General features: G+C 39.6%; 1 pseudogene; it reads left to right on the top strand.

Annotated features, from left to right (window-relative positions):
• The first annotated feature begins 656 nt into the window (after window positions 1-656).
• LOC143854807 (secoisolariciresinol dehydrogenase pseudogene) lies at window positions 657-5,938 on the top strand (annotated as a pseudogene).
• The last annotated feature ends 3,379 nt before the right edge of the window (window positions 5,939-9,317 follow it).

The following is a 9,317-nucleotide window of genomic DNA, read 5'->3' as shown; positions in this document are numbered from 1 at the left end:
ATTTTTTTTCTACAAGCTATTGATCTGTAGTTACTAGTGTTTTTTTTTTCCCGTTTTTTACACAGTAACTTTTATCTTTCTTATGCCATTTGTTTCTTGAGAAAAAAGCAACAGATTCACGTTTTTTTTTTCTCTATTAAGGTTGGGTTCGGGTCGGGTTATGTGGTTAGGCTCAGGTTCGGTTCGGGTTGGCCTCAACCCGACCTGAGTTGAACCCTAGCTCGTGTTGGGCTCGGGTCGGGTCGGTCAGGTTATAGGGTTAGGCTCGGGTTCAGTTCGGGTTGGCCTCAACCCGACCGAGAAGGTTAGGCCCTTCCAAGGCTAGTTATTATGCTCACATGGGTGGTCCTCCTCAATCATTAGATAGAGAAAATTGCCAAGATTTCGTGATCCGCTGAGTTGCACCCCTCTGTCTCTCTGTCTCTCTCTTCTCTACTCTTTTGTTTTTTTCCCTGAAATGCAAACGACATAAGTCAAAACCTTCTCTTTTATCCCATCGACACCGACACAGACACAACCCACGCCTTGACGGGTGTGGGGCCCGGTGTTGCCGGGTATTAAAGAGTGTGACAAAAGAGTAGGTTTTTCTTCTTCTATAAAATGCAATCTTTTGGACACAAAGTAAATCAGTTGTGACTTGTGACACGGCCTCAACCATGGGAAGCACCTCTCTTCTCCCTATGGTTGCTAGAAGGTAATCTTCCCCTCTTTGCAATTTTTTTTTGAAAGTTATGCTTAGAGAAATGATATCAGCACAACCATACATTGATATTTTCACAAACCATCTTTTCTTTTAGTATTTAATTAAAGAGCTGTCAAAAGGAAGAAAAGGCTGGTGGGTTTGTGCAAATATCAAAATATGGTTGTGCTGATAACATTTCCCTATACTTATTCTTGTTTGAGAGCCGCTAGGAAGACACTCCTGTATCAGGGATGTTAGGGACAGGGACAGCCCTCCATATTCTGCCATGTTTTCAAGCAGGCATAAATTACTTATTAATTCTTATAGTTTTTACAGATATATTCCTCTTTGGAGAAATTATATGGTGGCCGCCCTTTATATGTAAAGGGCGGGGAGAGAAAATATCCACCATGTTGATTTTTGATCAACCTACAAATCAAAAAAGAAGGTTTGACTTGGATCAAATATCTAGGGGGAGAGTTTTTTCTCTCTCTGCCCTTTACGTTGGACGGTCGGCCACCATGTAAAAACTCCTTTGGAGAAATTATATGTTGGCCGCCCTTTATATGTAAAGGGCGGAGAGAGAAAATATCAACCATGTTGATTTTTTATCAACCTAAAAGTCGAAAAAGGAGGTTTTGACCTGGATCAAAAATCAAGGGGGAGAGTTTTTTCTCCTCTTTGAATACACTTGCAATTACTAGCTTGTCCTTGTATCACTTCACTTTGCCTGCGGTTGGAATGCCCAGGAATAGGAATCAACTTCTTATACCGATTCGGATGCAGTAGCATATCCAAGTGGCACCGTAGGATAATGCCATTTGTCATCCATGTGGCACATCTATGTGGTTTGACTTGGTTTTGGGTTTTGCATGGGAATTTAGATAAGCAATTACTATGTCTAGTTTTTAGTATGTGTTAGTTAAGTATTTCTTTAATGATTTATAGGGACTTTATTAAGACTTATTGGGTTTGTACTTTGACTACTTAGGAAATGGTATTGTCATGAAAATTGTCCTAGAAGTTATTATTGGGCATTGAGAATAGGTATAGAAGTTATTGGTAAGTCATTTTCCATGTATCTCATTTACTTCTTCTATCTCCAAATATATCAATGAGAATGAGCAAAGAGGGGATGATAGTTTTTGGCTAAAAAAAGAAAGCGGATGATAGTTTTTGGCTAAAAAAAGAAAGCTTTTCTAAGCATTTAGCAAGAGTTCTACTTCTTGTCTTTTTTTCCACAACCCTAAGGATTGCGATCGTCGATCCGAACAGTATCAGATTCCTATTCTGATTCTCCCTCTAACGAAATGAGAAAATAAATTAAAATAAAAGTTTTAATTAAAAAATTCTAATAAAATTCCAATCTAATTGTGGCTGGCTTAGGATACCACCTCTTGGGGCGGGAAACAGATCGTGGCATTTTTCCTGCCTCTAATTCAGCCCCGGTGTCAATTTTTTTAAAAGAGGAAGAAAATGAGGAGGAAATGAAAAAAGAAGAATCGATGCCGGAAAAATTGGATGACGTTGGAAAAATGGACGTCGCAAGAAAAAATGAAAGAAAAAAGAGGAAAAAAAAAGTGGAAATGTTGTCGAGTAGGAAAAGTTCAGGTCGTGTCGGGAAAACTTCGTGTCATGTTGAGAAAAGTTTGGGTCTTAGCGGGAAAAATTCGTGTCGTGTAGGCAAAATTTCATGTTGACTAAGTAAAGTTGGGGTCAAGTAGAAAATGTTGGGTTAAGTAGGAAAACTTCAAGCTATCTCAGGAAAACATAGGTTCACGTTGCGGCGGCAAAAGTTGGGGACGAGTTAGGAAAAGTTCTCGACTTGATCTCAACTTTTCTCGACTCGATCCCAACTTCCTCCTCTTCTTCTTCTTCCTCTTTCTTTTTATTTTTTCCGGCGTCTTACTTTTTTTTCGGCGTCGATTCTTCCTTCTCTTTTCTGTTTCTTCATCCTCCTCTTCCTTTTTTCCCTCTTCCTCTTTCAAGTTGCAACAATGGTCCCCGACAGTGGTAAAGAAAAAACAAAACAAATAAAAAGAAGAAAAAGAAGATGAAGAAAGAACCCTTGTTCAGAGAAGATGCAAACAGGTCTTTTATGTATGGCACCATCCGGTAGTAAGAAGAATTGAAAGTACAAGGCACTCATAATTTCGAAAATAAAATGCAATTTCCGGATCAATTTCCCAAAGAAAAATCAAACATTGGTAAAAACCAGTGTGATTTAAAACTCGTTGGCTCGGCTCGGGACTCGGCCGAGTCGACGCGGAACGGTGGTAGCCGCGTTATAGAGTCACAGACTCGGCCGAGTCCAAGTCATGTTGCACAAAAAAAAATAAAAATGAATGACTCGGTAAAAATAAAAAACAAGATTTGTTTTTTCAATATAGTAGACCACTGAAGACTATTGGGCTGAATGTCTTGTTACTTGTAACTTGTCACCTGCCAACCACAGTAAAAATAAAAACTTTTTCCAATCAAAAGATTCGTTTTCAGTAAAAATAGAAAAACAAGATGGCTGAATGTGTTGTCACTTGTCACCTGCCAACCAATACAGCCGTTCTATCATGCCTTTTCAACCCCTAAATATTTGGGAAGTGCCATTAGTGTCCCTTTGTTTATTTGTGGCAACCCCTTCGAGGGTATTTATAACTACTTTTTTGTAGTACAGGGGCTGTCCCAGGTAAATAGGAAGGAGAATATAACATTTTTTTAAGGGATCTACTAGGCAATCTTGCAAAAAGCCATCTAGTGGCATATTTTGTCTTATTCATTACGGGCCCTTAATGAATCTGAGGTGGTTCTCTGCTGTAAAAGTGGGCTGTGAGCCGTTGAATGGCTTTTTACAAAATTGCCTAGCAAATTCCATTTTAAAAACGGAAATGTTATCAGCACTACTGTATTTTGATGAGGGCACTCCTCACTTTATTAAAAGTAAGGTATGGCACGCATCATAAGATGATCCAAACCGTCCATTAGATGGGCCACAGCCTAAATAGGTTGTGCCCCAAAAATTATTTCCATAGGTTGATCCTAACCCTCCGATCTATAGAGGGTTAGGATCAACCCTCTACAATTCAGATCGGAGGGTTAGGATCAACCTATGGAAATGATTTTTGAGGCACAAGCTATTTATGCTGTGGCCCATCTTTTGAACGGTTTGGATCATCCTATGGTGCGGGCCATACCGTACTTTTAATAAAGTGAGGAGTGCCCTCATCAAAATACAGTAGTGCTGCAAACATTTCCCTTTAAAAATGCCTCTATATTATTTCTATACTTTTTCTATTATTTATTTATTTTTTAAAATGAAGACTCATCTGATTTGACAGCATCAACCGCGCCAACCGCGCCAACCGCGTTTTTGGCTGCGTCCGAGCCGAGTTGACAAGGATTTTCTTCGGCCGCGTTCCGCGTCGGGTCCGCGTTCCGCGTCGGGTCCGCGTTTTTAAACACTGGTAAAAACCCCATTGTCGATATTCTTTAAATTCACCTTTATAGAATACATTCTTGATAGGTCTAACACTAGACGCTGCGTAAATAATTCTTTTTGCTATAAACAAATAATATTTAAAATTTCTATTTTATTATCCTTTCCAAAACCTAATTTCATACTATCCCATACAATTTGTAATTTATTCCATATTTTATCCTGGAAAGATAATATTCTTCCATCAAACCTCCAATGATGTTAGAGTTGCTCCTTTCTTGATCCAGCCTAGCAAAACTCACAAAAGTTGCCATGTTTAATGAATTCCAGAACCTCTTGGAGATGCTCTACTAAAGTGAGACAGGGGTAGAACACTTCATATCATAATTTTGTTTCAGCAGAATCACTTATTGTCTTTTGCCAAAATGTTAATCCCATGTATTCACTTCTTTAATGCTAACATAATTTTCCTACTAGGGTTGTTACTAGCTCCTCTGAACTGATTTTTTTTTTTCAAAACCTATTGACTTTTATCTATAGACTAGAAGGTAAGGTGGCACTGATCACTGGCGGAGCAAGCGGGATTGGCGAATCCACGGCCAAATTGTTCCACCGGCACGGTGCCAAAGTGTTCATAGCCGACGTCCAAGACGAATTGGGCCAATTAGTTAGCAAAGACCTCGCCTCCCCCGATTGTTTCATCCACTGTGATGTCTCAAACGAAGAACATGTCCGAAATGCTATCGACAGTGTTGTTACCAAGTATGGGAAGCTCGACATAATGTTCAACAATGCTGGCATCATAGACCCATTCAAGCAAAGCATTATTAACAATGAGAAGGCAGATTTTGAAAGAGTACATAGTGTGAATCTAACAGGCGTCTTCTTGGGCATCAAGCACGCCGCTCAGGTCATGATCCCAGCTCGTCGTGGCAGCATAATTAGTACAGCTAGTATTGCTTCAATCTTAGGTGGGATCAGTACTCATGCCTACACATGTTCAAAGAACGCAGTGGTGGGGCTCACGAAGAACGCGGCCGTTGAGCTCGGGCAGTTTGGTGTTAGAGTAAATTGTATTTCTCCTTATGGTGTGGTAACCCCTTTGGCTGAGAGATTCTTTCCGGCAAAGGGTGAAGAGCTTGAGAAGTCAATGGAGGTTCCTGCTAATCTTAAGGGGGTCTATCTTAAAGCAGAAGACATTGCTAATGCTGCTCTCTAGTTGGGAAGTGATGAATCCAAGTATTTGAGTGGTCACAACCTTGTGGTAGATGGTGGTTACACCATTGTCAATCCAATGTATGCGATGCAATTTTCAAAGTAGGACAAGATGGGATGAAATGCCAATTCCTGCAATCCAAACATGCCTTATTACTTTTGTGACTGGGTATCATTGTCAGTGTTGAAGCGTAAATGATTAAATAACACCAACTCTGACACTTAAGCTTTTGTTGTAACTTGTTGTTTCACATTTAATTTACCCCTTGAGTGTTGAAGTGTGAACTGTTGCCTCACAGCAAGTCATGGGTTTAAAACCCAACAACTCATTGATATTAAAAATCCAAATGTATGGCGAACCCAAAAGAGGGGCCACATGTGCCACTTGTACGAGCTACCCAAAAAAAGAGACCACCCCCAAAAATGAGGGGCCACACGTGAGGGAGAGTAATGAAGCAAGAATGATTAAATAACACCAACTCTAACAGCTTAAGCTTTTGAAGTAATTGGTTCTTTGATCACCATACACTGTTCATAGTGAGGACCGTATATGTGACTTCTTAACAAACTGCTAGTCAAATTGATTCCTCATCGAGAAAGAGGAGCAGAAGATGCCAATTATAAGTGCAAAAGGTGTTGGTGTTTTATTCAGTGTGGCCTACATTTGGACCCACATATAGTGGAAAAATGCATAAAGCTCTTCTAGATGTCTTATCCACTAGATTTGTATTTGCAATGGAGTTTAAAGATAAATCCCAAGTGTTTTTAATTTATGAAAAACTTGTTTGAGTTGTGGTGGGATGTAAAAAAGTGCAGTGCTGGGACATAGTTTTTGTGCTTGGGTTGTTGTCCTGGTTGGTGATCTTATTCACTTTGTCTTTCGTTGGAGTTTTCCTGACACAAATCCCAATTTTGCTTGTTTTCCTTTTGGGCCAGTTTGGATACCTCATGCATTTGTATTTTGATTTGGATTTGAGTTTTGGATACAAAACACATCAATCATCTTCATGATCATGTTTCAAGAGAGAGAAAGAGAGAGGGAGGGATGACTCGCTGCTGCCGGAGCAACTTCGAGGAGCAACGATGGTGACAGAAGTTGCCACAAATATTGATTTCCAAATAATGTCTCGCAGAAAAGATTTGAAAATCAGAATTTTTTGCAATGTTGTAGCTGATTTGGAAATCTAAGGATCTGATCCAGTTCAAAATATCAACTAAATCCAAATCTAAATCTTGCCGGTATCCAAACGTGGCCTTTCGGTATATATATGAGATCCCACAAAGTTTCTTAGCATTTTTTCTGAAAATAATTTGGCAAATGAAAGACAGTCCTATCAAATGCTCTAGCTTTTCGTATCCCAAGAGAAAACAAAAGAATAGATAAAGCCTTTCGTCAAGGAAGAATACACAAATACTTTATTTTTTTATTTTTTAAGAGCTTCACCAAGAGACCGGATTTAGTTTACGGTGGTAGTAACTCTAGTAAAAAAATCTTGAATTGATTTAGAGTTATTCATCAACAAGGTCTCAAATCCTTACAATTTTAAAGTATTTTTTAGAAATTTTTATTAAAGTTCAGAACGAAGTGTAGAAAATTCGAGCTTTGTTAAAGAAATTTCAATTAATTGTAGAATGTTGTAACTACTTTTTGCAACCATGCTTTGTAGACTTGAAGGAAAGTGGCGTTAATTACCTGCGGTGTCAGTGAGATCGGTGAATACACTGCCAATTTTTTTGATGCCAATGTCGTCATGACATCCAAGACGAACATGGTCACTAAGTTTGCTAAGCATTAGGCTATACAAATGCCTACTTCATCTACTGCATTGTAACGAATGAAACCCACATCCAAAACACTGTCGATTGTACTGTCTCCAACCACAGAAAGCTAGATGTCTTGTTCAACAATGCCGGCCTCATAGAGTAGGGGTGCAACTCAGATCGGGATGAGTCCAACCCGATCCCGACCTGAGGAACCATTTACTCAACCGAAACTGGACCTGACCTGATTTCCAACCTGATGAGGTTCAACCCGACCCGACCTGACACGACCCCGAGTTCAACCTGACTTTTTAAGTATACTGAAAACAAAAATGATAAAAAAAAATCTTGGGTTTCACTCGGGTCGGGTTGCGGAAGCCCTCAACCTCAACTGGACCCGAACTCAACCCGGGTTGGGATTTTCCCAACCCGAAACCGAACCCAAACTCAACCCAACCTGACTTGACTTTTTCTGGGTTGAACCTGCCCTGTTTTTACCCCTATCATAGACACATTCAAGCCATCCGTTCTCCACAACGAGAAATTGGACTTCGAAAGGGTGCGAATTACCAATGTAACGGGGCGTCTTTCTGGGCACAAAACACCCACCCGCGTAATGATACCGACACGCAGGGGAGCTCGGTGATAGCCAGAGCTGGCTCCCATGCTTAGACTTGCACAAAGCACGTGGTGGCGGGCTCACGAAGAACATGGCCGCCGAACCCGGGCAGCTTGGAATTCGAGTAAATAGCATGTCTCCTTTCTCCGTTGCAACACCTTTGGCTATGGGCTTTGTTAAGGGAGTGGTTGAAGAGTTTGAGAAGGTTGCAAATGATTCTGCTAACCTTAAGGTTTTTTTTTTTTTTTTTTGAAAGTAGAGAATGTTTCCTTTATTGTTGGAAAGAAACCAACGAGGTTGGAGGGAGAAGATGAGTTTCAAGAGAAGAAGATTGTTCTCTTGATGTCAAACACACAAAGAAAGTAACCCAAGTTGTTGTATTACTCAAAACCCTTCAAATTTCACTAAAAGAACTTACAAATGAAGAAGATACAATGTCTAAATCTTAGCCTCATTACAAATCCGAAATTAACTTTTCTTAATTACTATTAGCTTTCCTAAGCACCACTAACACACTATTACATGAAAAGTAAATGACTAGCACAATTCCAAAACACAAATCATAGTCCCTAGGCCATTAAATGCCACAAAGGAGATTTCCAATGTGGTCAAGTCTTGTCTTCCAAGCCAAGAAAGTCAAGTGGATAGATGATCAAGATCAAGTGGTCAAGATTAAATTTCCAACAGCCCCCTTAAGCTGGACCACTACAATACCGAGTTTTGCCTTCATCATGATGAATGTATTGGTCTTCAAAGCCTTTGTAAAAATATCCGCAACTTGATCTTGAGTCTTGCAAAAACGAACATTGACAACTCTATCATTGACCAAGTCTTGAATGAAATGATACTTGATCCTTATGTGCTTGCTTTTGCCATGAAAAACTGGATTCTTTGTGAGTGAAATCGCCGAACTATTATCACAAAATAAACCCGTACCACTTTGTTGCGGATGTTTGAGTTCTTCTAATATTTATCATAGCTAAAGAGCTTGATAACCCGCCGAAGATAATGAAATGTACTCCGCTTACGCCGTAGAAAGAGCAACAACCAATTGCTTCTTTGATGCTCATGAAATTGCACCCGAACCAATGTTAAAAACATAGCCAGAAGTACTCTTGCTATTATCAACACTTCCGCCCCTATCACCATCACAATAACCAATCAAACTTGAATCTTTAACTCTTCCATAACATATCCCATGATCAACCGTTCCACTTACATACCTTAGGATTCTTTTACCGGCTTCCCAATGACCTTTTTTTTGTGATTCCATAAATCTACTAATCATACTCACCGTAAACATAAGATCCGGTCTTGTAGCCGTCAAGTATATGAGACTACCGACAAGACTTCTATAAAGAGTTGCATCAACTCCTTTCTCATCCTCATTCTTGCATAGTTTCAAACCAACTTCCATAGGTGTGCTAATATGTGTAACACCTTCCATTCTAAACCTCTTCAGCAAATCCTTTGCATACTTCTTTTGAGAAATAAAAATTCCATCATCTCTTTGGTTGACCTCAATACCAACAAAGAAATGGAGAAGACCCATGTCGGTCATCTCAAATTCTTGCATCATATTTCTTTTGAATTCTTCACACATACTTGAA

This window comes from Tasmannia lanceolata, unplaced genomic scaffold, assembly GCF_043159265.1.
Source record: "Tasmannia lanceolata isolate RefF3 unplaced genomic scaffold, GAP_Taslan_0.1 ptg000020l, whole genome shotgun sequence".
NCBI lineage: Eukaryota > Viridiplantae > Streptophyta > Magnoliopsida > Canellales > Winteraceae > Tasmannia > Tasmannia lanceolata.
The sequence above is the reverse complement of the archived record's forward strand: the minus strand, read 5'-3'. Positions and strand labels throughout refer to the sequence as shown.